Consider the following 24,694-nt stretch of genomic DNA (forward strand, 5'->3'; position numbering starts at 1 on the left):
TCCTCTCACGAGAGGATGTTGGCCTGGAGAATGTGAGGATCCATGTGGTTTAAGTTCTTTCTGTTCTGTAAATAAGAAATGGCAACTTAATTCCGACACTCATGGGACCTTCACTTGGCTCAAGAATTGAACCAGCAATCCTGGGGTCAAGTAACCTTGAAGGTTTTTTTTTCCCAGAGTCATTTGAAAACTTCTCAGGAGGAAGATCTGTAGTATTGGCAGGATCTGAGTGAACTCCTGCGCTCTCCTCCTGTAAGTGCACATGAAAAGGTAGTGTCTCTTATTCATCACCCTTCAGTGCCAGAGGTCTGACTGGTTTCCTAGGCACTCGTAAGTCTGTGCTTAAAAAAAGAACAGCACTCTTAAAATACAGTCTACGTAATTAAAATTAAGCTAACATCTCTAGTAACTGTCTTGTCAGGTCTTCCCACCTGTACTTTCTTTAATCTTGTTTTAGGTCCCACTGTTGGTCAAGTCATTATTAATCCTTTAATATTTTTTAGTTGCCCTGAAGGTATTTAATATTTTTTAGTTTTAAAATATCTTCCAGGTGTTTCTGCATGTATTGTATAAAAATGTAACTAGAAGTTAATAGATGAGAGGACTATTTCTCACTGCCATTCTTTTTCCTTGAGTTACTATATTGTTTCTATTTTAAATCTTTTTCATGTGAATAAAGTCAAAACTTGGAGAGAGATATGTTACATTTTATTTTATTTTATTTTATTTTTTTAAGATTTCATTTATTTGAGAGAGAGAGAGCACGCATGAGCTGGGGGGGAGGGACAGAGGGAGAGGGACAAGCAGACTCCCCCGGGATCTTGACCTGAGCCGAAGGCGCCCCTAGATTTTAAATTTGGGAAATGAAATACCAAGGCTCAGTTCAACCCCAGCCTCACAGTGATTTTTGATATTTCGTAAGGGTACGAGTTAGAAGCATATTTAGTACAGAATACCAACATGTATTTTAGAATCTTGCAGAATGCTCTATTTGCAGGTTCTAAGCTCTTTAAATATTGATTAGCGGTGGTATGACTCTGTGGGTTGTTACACCTTGTTTTCAGGGTATTTATTTATTTATTTATTTATTTTTTAAAGATTTTATTTATTTATTTGAGAGAGAGAATGAGATAGAGAGCATGAGAGGGGGGAGGGTCAGAGAGAGAGGCAGACTCCCCGCTGAGCAGGGAGCCCGACGTGGGACTTGATCCCGGGACTCCAGGATCATGACCCGAGCCGAAGGCAGTCGCTTAACCAACTGAGCCACCCAGGCGCCCTCAGAGTGTGTATTTATTATCATTCTTCTTTTCTAATACAAACTAAGGTGCTCTAAATGAGGATTCTATTTCATTGGTAGTCCTGGAATCATATGGAGTATTTGTCTTCATGTAGTTACGCCTACAAATTTTCCTGTATTATTTCCCATTTCTTTATATTCTCCTCCTGACTCGGGGTTCTGGCTCAGTGGTAATCATTGTAAACATATTAAAATACTTCTATTGTATTCACACACAAATGAAGGGAGAAAACAGACTAGGTTTTGAAGACCAGTAGGTAGCAGTTTACTAGTCTTGTAACCTTAGGAAATGGTTATATTCTCACCTGTCTACTGCAGACCCATGTTGCCAGAGTTTCATATTTTAGTGGATTAACATTTTAGTAGAAGTATGGATGGAACTTGACAGATTATTTGCTGAAAGTTCTCCAGATATTTTCAGTTATAATGTAGAAGTTCTATCCTTAAAATTGTGTTAGGTCATAAAGTTTAAGGAACTACAAATCTAGAACTGTATAGTGCCATCTCACGCTAGTATAACCAACAGTCCAGTTTGTGCAAGTTAATGAATATTTGAAGTTTAGGGAAGTCTAAATAAAAAATACGTAGCAAAAGGACATGTTATCTTTCTCAATCTAACTTGTGTAATGACGTATGGAATGAAAAATGTTTGTCCAATGATATCCGATATTAGGGCCTCGTGCCTTCAAATTAGCCTCAGTTCTGGTTTCTGAAGACTTTTCTGGTTCGTAGATGAATTTTAGGTTCCATATGACCCCTGAATCTCTGAATTCGGTGTATTCCACCTATTTATTGGTTTCAGTAGGTACATTGAAGGCCAGCCACACTCAGCCTTGAATATTGGATTTTAAAACAAAAGTTCCTACGCTTTTAGAAAAAATCAATAAAATCATATTTTAGGGACCTACAATAAAACCTGGAAAAATGAAGATTCTTCACCTCATGTTAGGTGTTAAATGATTGCATCTTTCGAAAACTGTACCCTATTCAGTATGTTTATATAGATAATGCAGTTGAAAGCATTCAGTATAGAACCCAGTGTACCCCATGCTCAGTGACTGGCTAGCCCAGTGCCCTCTGCATATAGGTGTTCAGTTAATGTTTAAGTGGAGGGCTGTCCCCCCAAATCTTTCCTGCCCCTCCAGGCTACCTAGAATTCCAGCTACTGGACAGTATAGTCTTTTGGTCTCTCATAGAAAGTAAAGATTCTCACACAGTGAGTGTGGGCTGATGAGAAAAGGCCTTCTGGACCCCTGCCCAAGGAGGCCACCTTCTCTGGGGAAGGCTTCTCCAGGTCACTGAGCTTCCTGGGTAGGGAAGGGGCCTCCAAAAGGGAGATGAGATTGGCTCAGCTATCAGTCACAGTTCTGATATGTAGAATTTACGTGGTTTTTCTTTCGAAGAAGTCCTTTATGATACTTGTTCTCATCCTCTGCCCTGTATAATGCTAGTTCCTGGTGACATTATTATAATAACTTCTTTAACTTTTTGGTGACTCAGGCTTCAGGGGACTCATTGATCTACTTGTCCTCTTGATGTTAGAGTCCAAAAGACTTTTTTTTTTAAGTCATGGATGGGAAGTGAGATGTACCTAAAGTGACCATAGGAATATTTGGGAAAGTTTAGTTTGAGTAACAGCTAGTTGTTTAACAAGGGCTTTGGGGGGTGGTTAAAAGTAGAGATTCTGTAGTCTGTGGGCCTGGCTTTGAATCTTGGCAGCATCCCACATACTAGCCCTGAGACCCTGGGCTTGAACTTCTCAGTGCTTCCTCTATCGAGTGGGGATAATGATAGATAGCACCTAGTTCACAGGATTGCATAGTACTTAAGCAGTGGCTGGGACAGACTAAGAGCACAGCTTACCCAGTGGGTGCAGATTACAAGGTGCCCTGCTGGTGTAGTCTGGTAGCTGTGTCCTGTAATTAAATGGGCGCCACGGCTGTTGAACCCCTTTCCTGCCCCCCAGAGGGGACCGCCAATTCTTTCCCATGCACCCTGAGTCCCCAGTGAGAGAGCAGTGATTTGTGTTAGGATTTGTGGTCTCCATATGCAGGCTTTGTTGTATTTGTTTGCTCCAAAGGCTTATTGCTGTGGCATTCAGAATGTGAAATAATAGTTAATGGGGACAAGAGGATTAATGGCAAAATTTAAGATCAGTTAGTGACTAATACCTTAGTGGCCTATGCAGTCTGTATCTTGATATGCAGGGTGGCTATCCTATTAACATTTCTAAGCTGTTTAGAAATCGGCTGGATGCACATTCATTTTTCATCTCTGCTCTTCCATTCAGGAAATATCAGTAGGGTTTAATAATTCCTTGTCATTTCTGGAAAGATAAATCAGATTATAGATTATTAAGGGTTATTTTTCATGTTGATGGTGGATAAACATTAAGAGGCATCCTTGCTGAATGGAGACTGACTTATCGATTATGATCACAGGATTAATGAGACCATTCAAATACTTCAATGCTCATGGATTCTTTTCTAGTGTTACTGTAGGTAGATCCAGGAATACTATTAACTATGATTATGTACTGATTATTGAGCACCTACTATCCCACATGAGCTTCCCAGAGGAGGTATTTTATAGTTGAGGAAATGCAGAGAGGTTGAACAACTGACCCAAGATGTTATGGGTTTCAACTCCCAAGCTCATTTTCTTACTTTCATACTTTGCAGATCAAGACTCTTGATACAATTGACTGCTAACAACAACAACAAAAAGTTTTTTAGTAAAATCTAGCCTTCCATAGGAGTCTGATCTCTGTGGCAAATTTGGCATTTGAGTCCTAGAGTCCAATTTTGAGCTATGGGGGATTAAATTAAATAATGTATATAAAGTATGTGGGGGGACCTGCCACACGGTCAGTGCTTTATCTTCACCTTGGCCTCTAGCATTGGGTGGGGCACCTGTTGAACCTTTTGAAGTCTGCTGGAATATAGCAACCAAGAGAGCAAGCTGGAGTGTCAAATAGGCCTAGGTATGAATATGGCGCTCTCCAGCTTTGGGCTGTAGATCACGTTGGGGGGATTCTGGTTGCAAACAAGAGACCCTTATTTCTAATTGCCTTATACCAAAGGGAGTTTCTTAAGTCTAGAGGTAGAGCCTGTCCAGAACTGGCTGTTCCAGGTGATACATCTCTCGTCTCTGCTACACTTGATGTTAATCCATCTCTTAACTCATAGCAAGAAGGCTGAAGGACTTCTAGTCATCCATATGCCAATGTGGCACTGTCCAAAGAAAGAAACCAGACTCTTTCTTCTGGGGGCCGTTTCCTAGTAGAAAAGAACATTTTTCCAGAAGCCAGGCTTCTCTTGTGTTTCGGGAACTAGAGTTTGGTCAAATGCCCGTTTCTGAAATAATTGCTAACAAAGTGAAAATAACCTCCCCTTGAAGCACATGGCTTTGTGGGGGAGGAATGGGTAACCGCACAGAACTGAGATCTCGTTAGACAGGAAGGAGGGAAAGGATGCTAATCTCCTCTGCAAGTCTCGATCTCCTTATGTGTAAATGAGGGAGGCTAACACTTAGCTCACATGGTTGTCAAGTGAGACGGGCACCAAAGACCAGCATCAGAACAAGGGGTTACCATGCATTTGAAGGTGCAAGAGACCAGGGCCACACGTTCCAGCCTCTACTTAGGCTTATGTACTGAAAGCTGTGCAATTTTAAGCAGTCTTGGGCTCTCCTTTTTAATCGCTCAACGGCTGTCTTTTGAGAGGCTGCCATGTGGCGGGCAACGTGCTGGGAACCACACAGGACTTACCTGTGCTGTATGTGTATATGTGTGTGTGTACTATCAGCTAGGACTGTGTGTTTCATAGTGCATCGTATATATTATCCACAGTGCTCACGACAGCACCTCAGAGCAGGTGTTTCCCCCGTTGAGGAAATGCACGTAGGAATGTTAAGTGAATATTATCAAGTGCTGGTTGGGGTCAGAACTTACTGTTCTGAACGAGTCCTGCAGGTCAAAGATGGTTTGTCCCTTTCATTAATAGACATTGGAGATCCGTCTGCTTCCCTGGAAAGTTGGTGGCTAAAGTATCTAATGCATTTATAATCTTTAAAATCTGTGACTTCTCTGTTAATGTGAATTTATTATTATGGTTAGTGATAGACGAATAAAAGCACTGATTCGATGAAATCCCTTACCAGCTAATCTGTGCTTTTGCTTACTTAAGACATTAAATTTAGTTTATGAAATGTATCAGAAGCAGAGTGATGGTTCTGAGGAAATCAGTCAGTGTTAGAAATAATGATTTGATTAACTTTGTTTGGGTCACAAACATGCCATTTCTAACACAGGATACTTCCTAGGAATTAAGATCATAGGGAAAGATCCGATTTAAAAAGTGAGGGGCATCTCAAACATTTGGCTAATAGCACCGATATTTGATTTAGTCACATGTATTGCCAGTTTGCCAAGAAGAAAAATCTCTTACTGTTTGCCTTATTAGATACATATTCAGAAGTCGAATTAGTAACTGGGTTCTTACCTGTTTCTGGATTTAAAGCACACTTAAAGCATCTGTGTGAGTTAACAAGAAAGGAGATGTTTTTATCTCTTTATCCAGTGTCTCACTGAAGTGACATTTTCTGGGTGGTGGTCAGCACACACATGTTCTGTTTTTTTGTTTTGTTTTGTCCCCCCCCCCCCACCGCCCCTTGCCAGAGGGTCACCTCAGGGGAATGGTGTGTTGACGTTTTCCATTTTGTTAATGGTATCATAGTCATTTTTCCTTCCTTTTTTTTTTTTTTTTAAAAAGTGAATTCAGAGCAGGTAGAACGTGCCAGAGCAGACTGGGTGGTAGTAAGGAAGATGGGTTTATTCTAAGAGGCTGGGAAACCATTGGAGAGTTTTAAGATTTTTTTATTTATTCGCCGGGGAGAGAGCATGTGCATGTGCACAAGCAGGCAGAGGGGCAAAGAGAGAGGGAGAAACAGACTCACTGCTGAGCAAGAAGCCCGATACAGGACTCAGTCCCAGAGGATCATGACCTGAGCTGAAGGCAGATGCTTAACTGACTGTGCCACCCAGGCATCCCGGTATCATAGTCTTTCAATGGAATGGTGACCCTACTTTTTTTTCTTTTTTTTTGGAAAACACACATTTGGAAAGTTAAGGAACAGCTTCGTCCAGAGCAGATGGTGTGCGAGGTGTGAGAATAACCGTTGGCAGGTACTATGGAGAGAAGCCAGTGGGCTCCGGGAGGACTTGTGTGCCTGTTTTATCCTTGGAATAGTGCATTTGTGTGATGTTTTGTATCCTCTTTCAGACATATGAAAATGGAGGCTTGGGGCCAGTGTTGGGGATATGTTGGTGCATAATAAGTTGGTGCATAATAAATGGGCCAGAGAGACGCTCTCCATGTTGTATCTTCAAACATACTCTAAACGTCTTGTGTTGGGCCAGCCAGAGTCCTGTCTTTTTGCTGTTCCTATCCTCTCTTTCCTCGGATTTTTGCTCGTACACTGGAAAGAAACATCTCTCCTCTTTCTTGAGGTTTTCAGTCTATATTTAAGGTTTTGACAATACCTGTGATGTAGGTAGATGCAAGCTGGGGAAAAAAAATTTAATAGTCCAGTAACAATGGCATTTTCCAACCCCGAACTCATGTTTCTTCTTCGTATTATTATTTTAAGGGTAAATGCGAGAGCCGGCTTGCCCAAAGCTAATTCAGACACACTGTGCTTTTCTAAAAATGAGGTTCTTCCCCAAGCTTCCATCTGAGCAGTGGTTCTGGTGCCTGCTGGTAGAGCAACTTGACCCCTGAAGATGACGTGTGGCCTGAACACCAGTGCTGGTGACTCTGTTGGGGCCAATTACCGGTCCTCTGGATGTCGCTGTGATCGGCAGGGAGGCCCTTGTGTTCCTCAGGTAAGACAGAACGTCAGTTTCAGTTACTAATGAGATGAAAGGTCTCTGACAACTCAGTTAGCATTTTAGCCGTAGGCATATTTGGTCAGCTAAGATGCACTCTGGTGTATCAAATAACAAAATTTTCTTTTTTCCTATTTTTTTTTTTTTTAAAGTACATGGTAGAGGGAGAGAAGTAACTGAGCAGAAAGGATGCATAGGTTTTCTGCCATCACCCAGAAACATTTGACCACAACTTAGGTTGGCCTCAGTCATTTGATCATCAGGCAGATGCATTGCACATCCAGAATCTGGAGACCAGGTGATGAGCAATTACTGACATGAAGAACAACAACAAACACAAAGATCTTTGGTGTATGTGCCAAATGGTGTATGCTTAGGGAGTTTCCTTTTCTTGTGAGGCAAAATTGCTTTTTCAGATGACCATGCCCATGGTGGGCCAACTGATTCGTTTTCCTACAATTTGTCCATTATAGTTCGTTCATCATTCTTGGTGATGTAGACATGAACTCATAAAACAGAATCTAACCTAGCATGGATGAGTACTTCCTTTTAAGTCTTATCTTGTGGGACAAGATAATGATAGTAATAATGAGAAAAATGGTAATCTTTGTAGTGATACTAAAATGTACTCAGTTTATTATGTCCAGACACTGTTCTGAAGTCTTTACATATACTAATAAGCCTATGAGTTACTATGATTATCCCCATTTTACAGGTGAGGAAACTGAGACGCAGCAAAGTTAAGAATTTTACCCAGACTTACAGTCGACAGAGAGGGTTTCAAACATTGCATCCTAGTTTTTAAAAGTTTTTTTTTTTTCTTTTTTTAAGATTTTATTTGTCAGAGAGAAAGCGCACAAGCTGGGGGAGTGGCAGGCAGAGGGAGAAGCAGGCTCCCCGCTGAGCAAGGAGCCCGATATGGGACTCTGTCCCAGGACCCTGGGATCATGACCCAAGCCAAAGGCAGACATGTTAACCGACTGAACTACCCAGGTCTCCCTAAAATAGTTTTTATTTAGAAAGAGTGAGCAGGGGGAGGGACAGAGGGAGAATCTCCAGCAGACTGCCCACTGGGCATGGAGCCCAACGTGGGGCTCAATTTCACAACCCTGAGATCATGACCTGACCTGAAACCAAGAGTTGGACACTTAACTGAGCCACCCAGGTGCCCCTTGCTTCCCGGTTTTAGATTCTCTATTCTTAACGACTGGACTGTGTTTCCAAAGATTAGATTTTGTTTGAATCTTCTTGGGAGCTGGTAGTATCTCATTCTTAGCAGGCCCAGCCAGTTGCATCCATTTTCTTGCTTGGGTTCTGCAGAACATGGGAAATAAAAGAGTAGAGCAAGTGAGAGATTATGACTCATGTTTATTACCGATTGGATGGCCCATTCTTCCTGTGGACAGTGTGTTTCCAATAGGAGGAAAGGGCGGAGCTGAGCCCAGCATGCCTACTTATTCCCCCATTTACCAATCTGCTAGGTTAAGCCATGTCCTGGGGGTGCAGAGGAAGAAGGGACACAAAGAGACCTGAGAGAATCCTTCCTAATGGAAACCAGGGATGGGGAAAAGGGGCTGCCTTCTCACTTCAGAGTTAGGAGTTCATCAAGTCTGGAATCTAGCTAAAAGTTAACAATCCTGTTAGAGGGGTTGCCATGATGTTCAGTAATTCTTGTGTGGTTTGGCGGAAAAAGCGCATGATGGTATAAATATAGTTGGAATCCTCCTGAGTTTGTATTAAATTGCTGCATATTTCACCTCTCCCTGATTTCTGGAAACTACAAGTGGATCCCTCTGGACCTATGTACTTTTGTTTCTTTTCTCTGTCCTTGAAGTGCTTTTGTCTTTTCCCTTCTGTTTTCAAAGCCATTGCTTACCTGTTTTTCTTACTGACAATGTGACCACTTCTTACACTTTAGAAGGCATGATTGTGTTAGTGAATATTTTGTGATATAAATCGTAATTCTGTTCATTTAGAAAAGCACCTCAGATCTCAAAGTAGTATGGAGAGCTCAGCAACAGTATCTAAATAGATTGTTGTGAGAGATAACTTAGTAGATCTTTAGACTTTACCTTATTGTAATAACCATTTAGGAGTGTTTAAAACTCCAGGGTTGGGGCGCCTCAGTGGCTCAGTCGGTTAAGTGTCTGCCTTCAGCTATGGTCATGATCCCACAGTCCTGGGATCGAGCCCCGCATTGGGCTTTCCACTCAGCAGGGAGTCTGCTTCTCCCTCTCCCCCTCCCCTGACTTATGCTTGTGCTCTCTCTCTCTCTTCCTCTCTCTCTCTCTCTCTCTCCCTCCCTCTCTGAAATAATAAAAATTAAAAAAAAATTCCAATGCTACTTTGCAGTATAGACCAGAAGGAATTAGTGGTGAAATTTGTGGTTCTTTTTTAAAGATTTTATTTATTTGAGAGAGAGAGAGCACAAGCAGGGGGAGCAGCAGAGGGAGAGCGAGAAGCAGGCTCCCCACTGAGCAGAGAGCCCAATGTGGGGCTCAATCCCAGGACCCTGAGATCATGACCTGAACTAAAGGCAGACGCTTCACGGACTGAACCACCCATGTGCCCCGAAATTTGTGGTTCTTAAGAGTGGCAGGACAGTGTAGGAGGCCAGATGCTCATTTGTAGGGTGCCCTCTGGAATAGAGTGGGGGAGGCATGTAGGTCACATACTGTTTAATAATAATTATGTGTAAATGGTAAAGACGTGTGCTGTCCAAAAGTTATAGAAAACGTTTTCTAAAACACATTGAACGTTCTCTTCCTTTTCATGGTTTTCGAATGATCTTTGGCGTAGAGCTTGAAGGAGAAGCCTTCAGTGCCGTGAAGGAAGTGGGGGCGGGGAGAAAGAACCATGTCAGGTAACATGTATTACATTTGACAGTGTGCCTCGGACTGTGCTAATCACTTTAATCACTGCTCCGGAGGTCTTAACCATTCTACAGATGCAGAATCTCGGGTTTTCAGTAGTGAAGCTAGTTCCCCGTGGTCGTGCAGGTGATGGGGGGTAAAGCTGTGCCCCAGGCTTGGGTGTGAGCACGCCAGGACATCCTCAAGGGTGTTGAATGTGCTTGTATCCTTGTGCTCCTGCATGCAGGGCTCAGCATGCTTGCCTGGGGCTAGGGAGGTAGCATTTTATGCCAAATAGTTAACTTCATAAGATTCCTATGCTCAAGAGGTTTTTGTTCTCACTTGGTGCTCAAAACACAGTGAAGTAAAACCCAGAAAGCTTTGGACTGAAGTAGCCCAGTGCACCGTGGTGGGTTCTAGACGTAGCGAGATCCCCCACCAGCCCTGCCTCTGCTCCTGGGCAGGTGAAGACCTTGTGGGGTGTTGTAGAGAAGAGTTGCCCCCCAGCACCATCCCTGTTGGCTCCTGTAGAAAAACACTAGCCTAGGAAGACAGTCTTCCTTGTTTTTAATTTTTTTGTTTTTGTCTTTGGAACTCTGCCTTCTGCCTGGACACTGCCATCTAGATACCTTCTTTATGTCGTCGTATCTTGAAAGGTGACTAAAATGTTGAACTATTACATTACCCTAAGGAAAATAACTAAAATTAATCATGAAAAGCAACTATCTTTTATTTATACTGGAGGAAACACTGAGTGGGGAAAAAAACTTAAATTGCGGCTAACATAAATAGAGAGGGCAGATGTTCCCCTAGTGAGCGTTCTAATACTTTTAAAAATAAATATTTCTAATATTATCCCTAAGGCTATTTGATTTATTTAAAAGAGAATGTTGACTTTAATCTCTCTTCTACATGTGAGTTATAGGAGTTTTCAGACTTGTTACCAAGTCCTTTAATGCTAAATAGCTTTAGAAAAAAGAAGAACAGTCAACAATCACTTGAAATGAATAATAAGTTCTCTCAATATTATGCTAATTTTTTTCCCAAATGGAGGTATTTTAAGGAATCGTCCTTGACAGTAGAGACATAATTCAGTTTTTAAAAAACATGTTTATCTGGAAACCAACTATAGATTTAGTTCTGCCCCTCATAGATGGCTTAATAGAAGTCAGTTGTATACTGGGATGTTTTCATTTTTTAAAATGATAATCCTAAAACTGTGACTAGTTGTAATTTGAAGTATACTTTTCCTTATATACAAGTTAAATCTGTGGTAATTTTAAGAAGAGCACGATTTTAGCATAATAAATGAGGATCATTAGATTTGTTTATGTAGCTGATTGTTTTGTCTGTGAGCAGCTTTATATCATGAAAATCAAAGAACTGGATATTTTTATTTTTTGCATCATTTTTTCCTGTTTATTTTTTAAGCCGGTTAAATGCCTTGCTGAACAGAGGGGTGTAAAGTGAATTAGAACTTCTTAAAACTTCGTCGATGTAGGCCCTGAATCAAGACCCGTGGTTTGTAATAGCTGTTGGTTTCAAACAGGAGCCGAGAGTGATGTGTTTCTGTGGTCTGTTAGCCATTCAGCACCACGGTGGGAATGGCTTGTTCAATTGGAAGAACATAGTTTATGGGGGAAAAGAAGACAAAAAACAAAAGCTTTGTCAACGAATGTAGTTCATGTTGATTAGATGTATGTGAATCTATAATGGAGAGCCCAGTTTTAGCATTAGCTGCACATACGGTTTATTAAAATACTTATACCTTTCCTGTATTTTGTTTTACCCACATAAATTCCCTTCTAAGCCAAAACTTGGTTAATCTCTCCATGACATAATACATGGTTATGAATACAGAAGATGCTTTTTCATGTTCCCCAGTGAAGGGAGATGTGTATGGCATTAGACTTTGTAGTCAGGCACTCTGGACCTGACTGCCTTATTAGGAGGCTTAGGTCCACAACTCCGCAGTCATGGCCTAAGTAGGTCATTGTGTGTTGTCAAGCCTTTTCCACCTCTCCACGCCCTCCCACCCAATCCTACTCTACTTTGGTTTTTAAAGAAGTCACCATGAGTACTGATTTTCTTTGCCGTGGATCAGGGTGGTGATAGACAAATCACTTAGCATCTCTGGGCCTCACATGGGCTTTTTCTCTGAGGTGGTAAGGAGGCCTGTTTTCCCCCATTAGATGCCAAATAAGATGAGGTCTTTTCACTACTGACCCAGTGTTCTATAGCTCATTTCTAATTAACGTTTTTCTAATTTTAGATAGCAACTTCTGTGGTCTACATGATGTCTTACCCTTTGGGATGCTATAACAAAATACCACAGACTGGGTGGCTTTAAGCCACACAATTTATTGCTCACAGTTCTGGAGGCTGGAAGTCTGAGGTTAGGGTGCCAGCATGGTTGGGTGGGGGCTGTCTTCTGGGTCACAGACTTCTCACTCTCTCCTCACATGGTAGAAGGGCTAGGGAGCCTTGTGGCGTCTCTTACAAGGATAATAATCCCATTCATGAGGGCTTCATGTTCATGACCTAAGCACCTCCCAAAGGCCCCACCTTCCAACACCATCACTTGGGCATTAGGATTCCAACATGTGAATTTTGGGGAGACTCAAGCATTTAGACCATACCACATTAGAAAATGTGAACAGAGGAGAGAAAGTTGTGGATGCTAGAGGGATAGGAAATTATGCTTGAATGTACTTCAGTACTGAAGACATTTTTGTTGACTGCATTGTCCACAGGATGTTTTGGATACCATACATAACTGATATTTTTATCAGCTTCGCATAGTAGGGTAGGATATTGGAGGAGAAATCTGGGAAGGCTACGTGGAAAGAATGTGAAGATTAAAGAAACACCAGTTTGTAGTTAGGGCATATTTGTTAAGAGGAAATACCCTGTGATAATTCCTATATTCCCATGAAAATTGTAAATTACTGTTTGGTAAGGGACTCCAATTCATTTCAATGCCCCAGAAGTTTTTAATTCTCTGAGAACACATGACTGAATTGGAACTTAGACTGTTTTTAGAGGCTCACAGATTGCTTTATCCATCTTGAAATTCCTTCTTGTGCAACCTTAAATCCATCGGTTGAACAGAATTTTTTGTTTTGGAGAGAGAAGTTTATGGTATAAGTGATCATTTTAGGTATTTAGGTAGCTTTTTCTCTTGGTCTTACCCAGTAATTTTTTATTAGTTATTAATGGACCCCTTTTTGGGTGATTTTTCATACTCTATTTCCATTGGGTGAATTTCTGATTAAGGTTCACTGTATTTTTATGCATGTATCATGGCTAGAACATGCATCATTCAAGTGTAATGGCTATTAGTCTTGCCATTCCCAGCTTGGTGGTCTTTTTATTTTTGTTGTTGTTTATACATTCCTTGGAGTGTTCCTTAGGAAGGATATGCCCTTTTTAATGTAACTTGTTTAGAAATTCTACAAATCAAAGCTTCCATTTAAGTACAGCTCTTCCTAACTGTTAATAATACCAACTGTAGGAATGTATGTTGGTAAGCATGTTATCTACCAATCAGAGAATTGGGTATTCAACTCTTTCTAAGGTATTAGAAATGCTCTACATGTTCCGTAGACCTTTGTTTTACTCCTCTAGCTAGAACCCCGGGTCATATATCCTACTGGACAGTTCCGTGTGGTTCTCCCACTTAGATAATTACCAGCAAAGTACCAAAAGATGAAAAACTGTCTGAAGTTTCTTTTAGAAGAAGTTCCAGGTAAATTGTCTGACATTTGTAGGAACAATAGCTTTCTGCTCCTGCCTTCAAGATCTCCGGAGACTTCTCAGCTCCTAGGAGGAAGATGCTCCCATCTACTGAAAATTTGCCTTGCCTTCTTTTAACAGGAAGACCTACCTCCTGCCCTCTGATGAAGCTGATCCTATAATCTCCAAAGTCCTTGCTTTTTTTCAAGACATTAAATAACCCCAGCCCTACCAGCTACAGCAAACAAATAATTTAAATTGAAAAAAACATGGCGCATTTTTTCTTAATCGATTGTGATGGGTTACACTTCAATTCTGTTTTTGCCAGTTTTGTTATTTTGTATGCAGAAGATTTGGTGTTAATTCTTTATTTGAATTACTTTATAAATTATTACATTTGCCGAGAGAGGCAGAGTCATGAATTTAGTCAGTAAAAGTTTATTGTGGACATACAAGATAGTGGGCCTCCTGGTCAGTACTACGCATTCATACATGAAATACTAAGTAACTGACTTCAGGAACCTCATAAGGAATGCACTTAGTGTGCATTTTCCTTGATTAGAGCCACTGACATTTTTTCTAGAACATCCTGAAGTAACCTTAACCTTAGAGTAAAACCCTTTTTCAACAAGAATCAAGTATCCTCCCTGTTTCTGTGCCTTTTCTTCTAAAGATACAACTTCTTATATAATAAGGTTGTGGAATTGGATGGAACCCTCAAAGTGAACCCTTGAACCTTCCCATGTCACTCCCACACATCGTTCATAAACCCTTTGGCTATGTCTAGACAGAATTCACAATACTTCCCAGGAGGTAGTTTTGGCTATTAGTAAATTGTGGTATTTAATTCCTTCATGAGTTCCTTCCCACACAGAGCCTATGAAATATTCAGAAGTTTACATCTGAAGTATCTGTTCAGTGGGAATTGGCTTGTCATCAAATCTCAGGTGTTAAAAAACATTCTTACGTGCTCTATATTGGAATGATCGCAAATTTCTTAACTGTGGGGATGAATTAAAATATGTAAATTGAAAGTTGTAAACATACTCATGATTATAAATTTTTTTTTTTTTGCTGTGAATATTAAACAGGTGGTAGATTCATGGTTAATATTCTAGGAAATAGAAAACATTTCTAGATAGCCTAATCTTGTTAGATGTATAGAAGTAGAGAATACTTTTTTCAGTCTTTTTTTTTTTTTTTTCCATTCAGTAACATTTAGTGGTACCTACTAATTTCTAGACATTGCAATAAATGTAGGGGACTCACAGATGATGTGGTCCCCAGAAACTCACAATTTTGTAATTTTTTTTTTAATGGTCAAAAATCTAATTTTTCCTTTTTCTTTTTTAAAAAAGATTTAGAGAGAGCACATGTGTGCTCTTGTGCATATGAGTGGGGGAAGAGGTAGAGGGGGAGGGGGACAGAATCCCAAGCAGACTGTGCGCTGAGCATGGAGCCTGATGCAGGGCTCAATCTCAGGACTCTGAGATCTTGACCTGAGCCAAAACCAAGAGTCAGATGCTCAACCGACTGAACCACCCAGGTACCCTAAAATCTAGTTAATTTTTTAAAAAGCTTATGGATACTGTGAAAACTGTGTCCTCTACTCTTAATGATTTAGGTGCTTAAAAGCACTAATGTAGCCCTCTTTGGAATTTGGGGTCTTTGAAGAGTCTTGATTCAGTAGCCCAGGCATCCTTTCCAAAATTCTGACTAAATGTTAAAAAGATTAGGTTTTCCTATTTGATCTCTTGACTCCAGTCTATATGCATTGACTTTTATGTTTTGTATAGTATATTTATGAAAAGTAGAAAAAAATGATTCTAGAGGGCTGTCCTTTAAAGAAGAGGTGTTTTTGTACTTTTAGCCAAAGGCCCATCTCAATTTGGGAAGGTCCCAGTACTGTCTGAGCCTTCCTGACTTGTCTTCTCCTGGTCATTGATGCACAGTTGTTCTTGAAATCAGGAGTGGGTATTCAGCTAGTAAGGTCAGTGAGGATCCATATCACTTCTGGTCTCCTTATCAGTCAGATTCTTTATCATGATTGGTTTTATGGTTTCTGTAATTTGCAGAGCTGTTTCTCAAAATGGTTTCTGGATATTAACACCAATTCATCTGAATTCATGGCACAGTTCCTCTTTACTAACAAGCAAAGTGGAGATTGTGAACTATTTATTGCCTAGTTGATCAAACATTTGAAAAAGTTTGGGTTTGACTACTGCAATTGCAACGTTGATTTGCTCCCCAAGCATGTGTGAAGATCCCAAAGCTATGATCATTCATATCATCTAAGTAACAAGGGGTCTAAGAGAAGGATAGATCATTGAGATGCTTTACCATCATCCCTTAAGGCTAGACACCGTGGTCGTTAAAATAGTTTTTAGAACAAAGGGTAAGGTACAGATGTGCCATGATTTAAACAGACAAATGCTAACTTCTACATGTCACGTGTATGTGTATTTGAGGAAAGCATGAGAAGGAAGCCTTGGTGTTTATCACATACTTACCTTTATCCCAGTGTTGTTTTGCATTATGAGTAGGACTTTCCCAAGCCTATATTCATTCTAGCATATTCTGAGAGTATATGGGAGTCCATGTACACAGATTTCTCTTCCCCTCCATAGTGTTCTATCATCCATCAATTTTTCAAAATAACAGTAAAACACCAAAAACCTGGTTTACAAATTGGAAAGGTTTATTTCTAATGACCAATTGATGGCTTTCATTAGCTCTGATACAAGGAGGAAAAGGAAGGGTGTAACTTCCGTGTTTCAGACACTTAGTGGTTCCCATATTAGTTCCCATATTACCTCCCATTAACCTGTAGTGAGTATTGTGAGATAGGAGGTCAGTGAATAGCATTGAAATTTTGTATTGGATTCTTTTTGTTTGCATCTTTATTATTTTTTTTTTTCTTGGCAAGTACCAGGAAAGAATTAGGAATTTAGGAAAAAATGCACACGGGGCACGTATTTAAAGAGCTAGGGGGCGCCTGGGTGGCTCAGTTGGTTGAGCGACTGCCTTCGGCTCAGGTCATGATCCTGGAGTCCCGGGATCGAGTCCCGCATCGGGCTCCCTGCTCGGCAGGGGGTCTGCTTCTCCCTCTGCCCTCTTCCCTCTCGTGCTCTCTGTCTCTCATTCTCTCTCTCTCAAATAAATAATAAAAATAAAATCTTTAAAAAAAAAAAAAAATAAAGAGCTAGAACAGAGTCTAAGGAACCAAGCTAGAGTTGGGATGAACATTGACTTAGTAAAAGCCTTAGGTATCCACAAATTTGTTCTGTTACTTTATTTTGTAGAGGAGGAAATTTAGGTCTAGGAAAATTAAATGGTTTATCCAAGATGATAAAGATGGTTACTGGTTTAAAAAAAAAAAAAAAGCTTATCTGAAGTTCTTTGTTAGAATTAAGAATAAGTAACAAAAAGTCCTGAAGATAGCAGGCCGTAAACTCCTTATCCTTAGGGCAGTAAACTAGAGAAAAAGAAGTTACATTGAACTTAGTATAGAAGCGTTTGATAGTCGAAGCTTTTCCTAATGGCATGTGGTACTTTGAGATATTGCAAGAGAAAATGTTTTTAGTATGGTCCCTTCCTGAAGGGTCGGGGCGGGGCGGGGAGATGATTGGAGGCCATGTCAGTATCCTTTAATTATTTACTGTGGTGTGCTAGGAGGAGCCCATAGTTCAGAGAAGGAAAATACCAATCTTCGGATAATGGGAATCCTAACCTCTCCCTTGGTCCCTTGGTCTTGGCCTCCTTCTCAACTGTGAAGGGTCCATGATGAGGTCTGTGGAACCACCTGCCAGACGAGCTGTTCTGGAGTTCTGTTGTTTTGATCTGTAGCTGCCGGGTATGTCCAGGTAGTAGACTTGCTATTCACCTCAGGTCTAGACTAGAGTTGCAGTTGACCTTTGCAGTTATTGGTTTGACTTTGTCTTGAATTGAATAATGACCTATTCTCTAGCATATTTATTAGCATTTGGAAGTTGAGTGTGAAAAACCACAGAAAGGGGTACTAAGCCAATTAGGGTGATTTGGGAGCGTCCAGATGAATGATCCTGCTACCTGGATCAACATCAGCGCTCTTCCCAATCAGACTTTCTTCTTGCCTTCTCTTTTCAGTAGACACTTAAAAATATGAAAGTGTAAAAGATAGATATTTCCTCTATGTGGAAATATGTATATTTTTGCTATTGTTTTTCTTTGGAAAAATGCTTTTGAACCCATGCAGTTGGGGGGTCCCCAGCTTTTGACAGTCATACTGCAGTGCACTTGAAGAAGGATCTTTTTTTTTTTTTTAAAGATTTTATTTATTTATTTGAGAGAGAGCACATGAGAGCGGGGAGGGTCAGAGGGAGAAGCAGGCTCCCCGCCGAGCAGGGAGCCCGATGCGGGACTCGATCCCAGGACTCCAGGATCATGACCTGAGCCGAAGGCAGCCGCTCAACCAACTGAGCCACCCAGGCGCCCCTGAAGAAGGATCTTAATGTTTCCTTCTTAGCAGTTGCTGCACTATGGAGCGTATATACCAAGAAAAGATCTCCTTTTTTTCATCAGGAATTTACTCTGCAAGGTTGCAAAGACTCTGAGGAATAATTAAGATTTAAATATCCCCAGCAGGGAGGGAAGGAGCTTGGATAAAAGAATATCTTTCCCTTTCTCTTTTAGGATTTGGTCATGAGAAGAGATCATTTGGCTTGCTCATTAAGACTGCCATTAATGCTTAAGCACAAAAGAAAGTCACATGCTTTTGCCAGATATATTTGTTTTCATCTGGTGTTTAATTCTCTGGTATCACAAAGTCATTGAATTCTAGATTTTTTTTTTTTTTCCCAAAACTGTAGTAGTTCTCCTGCTGGTAGGTCACCATTCATGTTATTATGAAGCATAAAGGGATTAAGAAAATATATAACACATATTCTTGCAGAGGAGCAGTGACCTTATGGAAATCAATTCACTCCAAGGCCCCCATGGACTTTTCCTGCAGAAAGTGACCTCCTTTCAGTGAAGAGGTTTTTTGAATTTCTGATGTTGCCAATGCTGTAATGATTTACTCAAGTTACTGGTGGAACTCTTTGGGATGTGCAGAAACCCAACTCATACTGGTTTAAGGCAAAATAAAGGAGGGGTGTGTTACTGACTCATGTGATTGAAAGGGCCAGGGAAGGTCTCAGTTCATGCATGGCCAATTCCAGGGATCCAAATGATGCCATTATGACTGGTCCCCTTGGTTCTTGGTTATGCTTTCCTCAGCGTTGGCTTCCGATGCAGATGGGTTTTTCCTCTGACACGGCTAGATGGTCACAGGCAGCTCCAGGCCCACATTCTACTACCTTTGAAACTGGGAGAAAGAGAGAGCTTCACCTTCCTAGTAGTTCCATTGCTGGGATTGAGTCTCATCGCACCAACTTGGGTCATGTCACCAGGATGGAAACTACTGGTCACAAGTGTGCCCCACAGAGGAGTGGGAGTGCATGATCTATTTTACTCAAATCACTTAGACTGAGAGTCTGAGAGGTGAAGCTCGTTCCAAAGAGGGGCAGCAACTAGTGGGCTATCCAAACAACAGACTGCCGCTCCCTTCTCCTTTAAATGTTCCTGTCCATTTGTATTTTATGCACAAGGTGGTATTTCAAAATTTAGAAAAAGAGCATTTCCACGTTTAGTGCTTCTGGTCCAATCCCATAGTTCAAGTGGGGGCTCCCTCCTTGAAAATCATTTATAGTGAAGCTTTTAAGGTATGTTTATCTCCTAAAAACAAAACAGAAAATGAGGGATTGTTTTATTTTAAACATAATTTTTAATAATTTGTTGTTTTTATGTTTTATTAGTACTCATTAAAGGTAATTAATGTGTGTACTATGATTGGCCCCTTTAGATACCCTTTGTTTCTGTTGGAATGCCTCTCTGAACTCTGGAGCTTGGGCAGGGCACCCCTCACCATTCACTGAGCAGCCCCGTGAGACAATTTCTACATAGGCTTTGAAAGGCAAACATGCACCTGTTAATGTGGAAATAAAATTCAACTCTCTTTCCATATTGGCCAGGATCATGGAACAGTAAGGATATAGGGTTGGTTAGCACATGCAGGGGAAAGTATATTTCCATTAAAACATAAATAGATGGAGGCCACATATGTGTCAAAACAAGACTTCTATGAATTGAGGTTCAGGTTTGATGTCAATTGAGTTTTAAATACCGTATCAGAGTGGGAGGGAAACCTCAACCAAGAGAGTTTTGAGAAAACGCAGTGCTGAGTGTGAAGATAAATCCACTGATTCTGAATTGGGAAAGCTCTGTTCTCTCTTCATGGAATCTCAACAGGTTTGTCCAACAGCTGTTGAACATTTGCTTTCATGGTAGAAGCAGCTTTAATCGGAAGTCAGATGACACCCTGAGTGTTTTAGTCTGTTTTCTTTCTTTGCCCTGCTGTTCTGTCACTCTGGATGACCACCATCTGTGCGAGCAGCATTACTGAATTATCTGGAGCTTGTCAGTGCTATTCGTTTTCAGGCAGTTACGTTCACTTTCTGCACACCAGTGTTGTTTATGAAATACTGGAATCCTCAAGTATAACATGAACAGTTTGTACTCACTTTGAAAGTAATGGAACCTCCGTCCCCTTTCATGTTTTTTTGGCTTGGTTATTTATGGCTTTTGTCTTCTTACTATATTAGATTTGGTTTTTGCTCAGAAATAGGATTACACGTGATAATTTTTACTTTTTTTAATTTGTTTTTAATGGTTTCCATGGCTTTTAAAAATTTTGTGTTTTTTTTTTTGTGGGGTGTTTTTGTTTTTGTATGTATGTATGTATGTATTATTTTTGTTTACACGATTTAATGACCACTGGCTTAATTTGGTAGTTCAGCCAAGCAATGGAGAATTTGAAATACTCGATTACCAATTTTAGTGGGCGGTGGATAAAACTTTTTGTCCTCATGACAACCTTATTTCTTGTGATCCTGTATATTATTTTGCAAGTGATTCTTGGTCCTAATTGAAAGACCTCTTTTGAATTTTATTTTGTTGAGGACTGGCCCTTGTGTAAATGTTGCCTTTACCTACTTTTAATTTGAAAGAGAAAATCTTTAAGTGATTCACAGTTTATCACAAACAGTTTGACAATAAGTTTTTTCTGATTTTTTTTTTTTTTTTCTGTGAGATTGTGTGAGAGGAAGGGAAAGGACAAAGCCCTCAAAACTATTAAATAGTGAAGGAAGAGGAAGCATTTTGAGCTCCTGGAAAAAAAAAATTGTGTCTTTAAAATGAGGTTTCTAGGGCACCTGGGTGGCTCAGATGGTTAAGCGTCTGCCTTCGGCTCAGGTCATGATCCCAGTGTCCTGGGATCGAGTCCCACATCGGGCTCCCGGCTCCTTGGGAGCCTGCTTCTCCCTCTGCCTCTCTCTCTCTGTCTCTCATGAATAAATAAATAAAATCTTTAAAAAAAAAATAAAAAATAAAAAAAAATAAAATGAGGTTTCTAGCTACAGCTCCACTTTCCTTGGCATTTCCATTTGCTGTGGAATTTAAATTACATGGACTTTCATATTGAGAGTGCCCACTCTCCTGCCCATTTATTGCGGAAGGGCCCTGGTGAGGGGCAATCTTTGATAAAAAAGAGGTAGTTAATGTAACTACTGGGTAAAAGAAGCATTAGAAATGGAGCCCACTCAGATGTCGCAGACCTTCGAGGTGCTGGTGGGTTGGAAGCTTCATTATGTTCAGCTGCACAAGAGACTTCCTCTTTCCAGAGCTGATTACGAAAAGGGACTCAGATGACAGCTTAATAAGCTATCCCTTGCTGCCATTGTAGATAAATCACAAGTGTGCTGCACCATGGGAAGAACACACAAAGGAGAAATATTTTGCAGAACAAAGACCATGCCACAGGGTATTTGGGTAACAGGGGAAAGGTGGATAGAGCCTTGTGGGGATGGAGGGGAGAGACATGGTAGTTTCCAGAGGGGAGCCTGGTTATGCTGATAATACAGGTGAAAAACAGAATCCAAGCTATCTTAGGTGGGTCTTAAAGGTGAAAACTTGCACTGTAATTGACATCTGGAAGGGCTGAGCAAAGGATTAGAGGTTTCTATAATGTTGAAATCTCACCTATAAATCATGATGCTTTGGGATTTTGCTGGATCTGATTACATTAATACAAAGAGGATACGTAATTTGGAAAATCCATTTATTTAAGAAGAGAAATACTGCTTTGGGTTGTGTTTCAGTTATTATTCGACTAAATCATCTTCAAGACGGAAGACATCTCCGAGATACTTTCAACATGAACTGAGGGGTATTTTCTTGGTTTTTATTTTTCCTCAGCAGTACTAATCCAAAGAATCCCAGGCAGGAAGTTCTTTTTCTCTATTCATATGAAATTTATTTTTTTGCTCATAATATGGACTTGACACCATTTGATTGCTAGAAAGGATAGAAAAGGATGTTTTAATATACCTGTATTTGCTCTAAGGAACATGAAAAACAAGGAATGAACCCAATTTTCATGATAAAGAGACTTAAACTAGTTGTGACAGCACCTTAACACTGAGATTTCTAAAAAATCCAATATGGGTTTTTAAAAGACCTATAAAATGGTAGACATTGAATGTCCTCCTAGGCAATTTTTTAATCCAAAGATTAAGAAATTTGTTGAATTGAGCATTTTTGATAGTTTTCGATTGAGCATCAGGGATAGGATATCAGAAACCAGGGAAGTTTAAAGTGCCCATTTCCTTTTAGATGAAAGTTTGGGTGAGTACCTTTGCCAGATTAGTGACTTTTCTGTCCAAACCAAGTGTCGTTTTCATATCACTCATAACGGATGCCTTTTTTGATTTTCCGTTAAGCTTTGTTTTGCCTAAGACAGCGGTCTTTCATGGATAATACTGACCCAGACTGAGTTCTTGTGGGTGATCAGGTCTCACTATTAGTTGGTTTGCCGTGCTGCTGCAACTGGGCATGACCTTGCTCATTATCTCTGTGGCTTGCCTGAGTTACCAGTGTGGATGTTAGGAATCTAGTACTTAACAGTTTACAAAGGGCTTCGTATGTTTAACTTAATCTTTATAGTAATCAATGTGACTTAGTAAGGGTAGTTTATTTTTTGTATGAGTAAGATCATTGAATCTCCTTGAAGGGGATTATTCCAAGGTTAAGTAGCTAGGAAGTGAGAGACTTGATATTTTAACGTCTCTTGGCTAGACTTTGGTTGATTTTTATTTTTTTATTTACACGTTTTTATTCATTTGATCTATCCAACATTTATTGAAAATCTATACTATTCTAGGTATGATGCTAGACACCACAGATGCAGTAAGAATAAGTCATCATCCTTGTCCCTGAAGAGTGTGGTCTAGGAAGAGAGAGGCCTGGGCTAGAGGTGTGATGGATGCTATGAATTCCCAATGGGGAATTCCATCAGTCTACTTTAAGATTTACAGAGTAAATGATACTTTGACCCTATGGAGGTTTATTTTTTTTCTAGGTGACTGTAACAGCCTTTCCAATAGGTCTCAAGTAGTATTGGGATGAATTAAACTGGATAATAGGTGTGGAGGAGCTCTACAGATGTCTATTACATGTGTAGCAGGCTGGGACTACAATTCTAGGTGGCCCATCCCTTCCTGCTCCTCCTCCATCTTGTTCTTTCTTCTGTCACGGTACTGTATTATGTGTATACTCCTGTGTAATTGGTTATCTCCCCCTTCTATCTCCTCAGTGGACTCTGAGTGCTCTGAGGGTGCTTGTTGCAAACAATTTTCAGGATATTTAACCATGTCCAACCTATGTCCACACTAGTAGGGCATTTTATTTTCTCTGCTCGGCCATTGTCTTTTTTAATTTTTTTTTTACTTATAATACCATCTATTTCATAGTATTTTAGAGTTTATAGATCTTTTATTTCTGTGTGTATCAGCTAACGTTTAGGACCCCTACCCTCAAGGGGGTCTTGACAGACCATCCTCGTTCATTTCCCTAGGCAGTTCACTGTCCCATATTGTATTTCTCAAACCTCTTCCTTCTCACGCTTAGCTGTTACTTTACTTATTTCTTTGAGAAAACAGACCTAGTTGGAAGCAAACGTCCACATCTTCCCTCTACTAAACCAACCAATCTACCAGGAACCCTGTCTTTGCTCCTACCTGAGGCCACTGCCTCCCCCTGCGCTCTTGACAGGTGGAGGGGCACCTGTCCCATCTCTCCCTCAATCCCAAGCTTTTTCCTCTTTACTGGGTCTCTGCAGGATTGTTCCCACCAGCATATAAACATCTGATAAAATATTTCTCAAACATATCAACAATACCTTTCTTAGAACCTTTACTTAGCTCTCTTCATGGCCGGCTCTCTCCCACTTCATTCAAACAAATGTCATCTTTTGAGAGAGCTCTTCCCTATACAGCCATTTAAAATATCAACTCCCCTTATATCTTTGTCCTAGCTTGCTCTGCCTGGAATATTCCACATGCTCATTCGCAACTTGACTGTGAGGCCGATTCTGACCAGCCTATAATATAACCCCCCCTTCATTATTCTACCCTGTCCTTCTGTATTGTTGACTCTTACCACTGTCTGGTGTTCACTTTCACAACCATTCATTTGCTGATGATTTCTCTCTTCCCCGAGGATTGTGAGCTCCATGGCTGCAGGGACTTGTTCTGTCTTGTTGATGGTAGTAGGTCTTGAACGAGTGAATTTAATCCTTACAAAAATAGGAATGATGAAGCAATAATTATTAGTCTTTTATATTCTGAGCACACTGTCCTGGGTAGTTTGTAAATATATTTTTGGATTAATCTCTCCCAGTGACCCTCTAAGGTAGGTGTTCAGTTCATAGATGAAAATACTGAAAATCACAGGGACTAGTAAAGAGAGCTGGGTAGCTGGCATTCAAACTCTGATTTTAGTCCAAAAATA

General features: G+C 40.4%; 1 protein-coding gene and 1 non-coding gene across 2 annotated transcripts in view; both read left to right on the plus strand.

Annotated features, from left to right (window-relative positions):
- RYR2 (ryanodine receptor 2) overlaps positions 1 to 24,694 on the plus strand; it is a 652,366-nt gene that overhangs the window by 130,114 nt on the left and 497,558 nt on the right. The gene's annotated exons all lie outside the window — the stretch shown is intronic.
- LOC115936516 (small nucleolar RNA SNORA2/SNORA34 family) lies at positions 11,535 to 11,667 on the plus strand. The gene has a single exon (XR_004071951.1). It is a non-coding gene; the product is annotated as a small nucleolar RNA SNORA2/SNORA34 family (small nucleolar RNA).

This window comes from Leptonychotes weddellii, chromosome 6, assembly GCF_054177405.1.
Source record: "Leptonychotes weddellii isolate Sample4059 chromosome 6, ASM5417740v2, whole genome shotgun sequence".
NCBI classification, from domain to species: domain Eukaryota; kingdom Metazoa; phylum Chordata; class Mammalia; order Carnivora; family Phocidae; genus Leptonychotes; species Leptonychotes weddellii.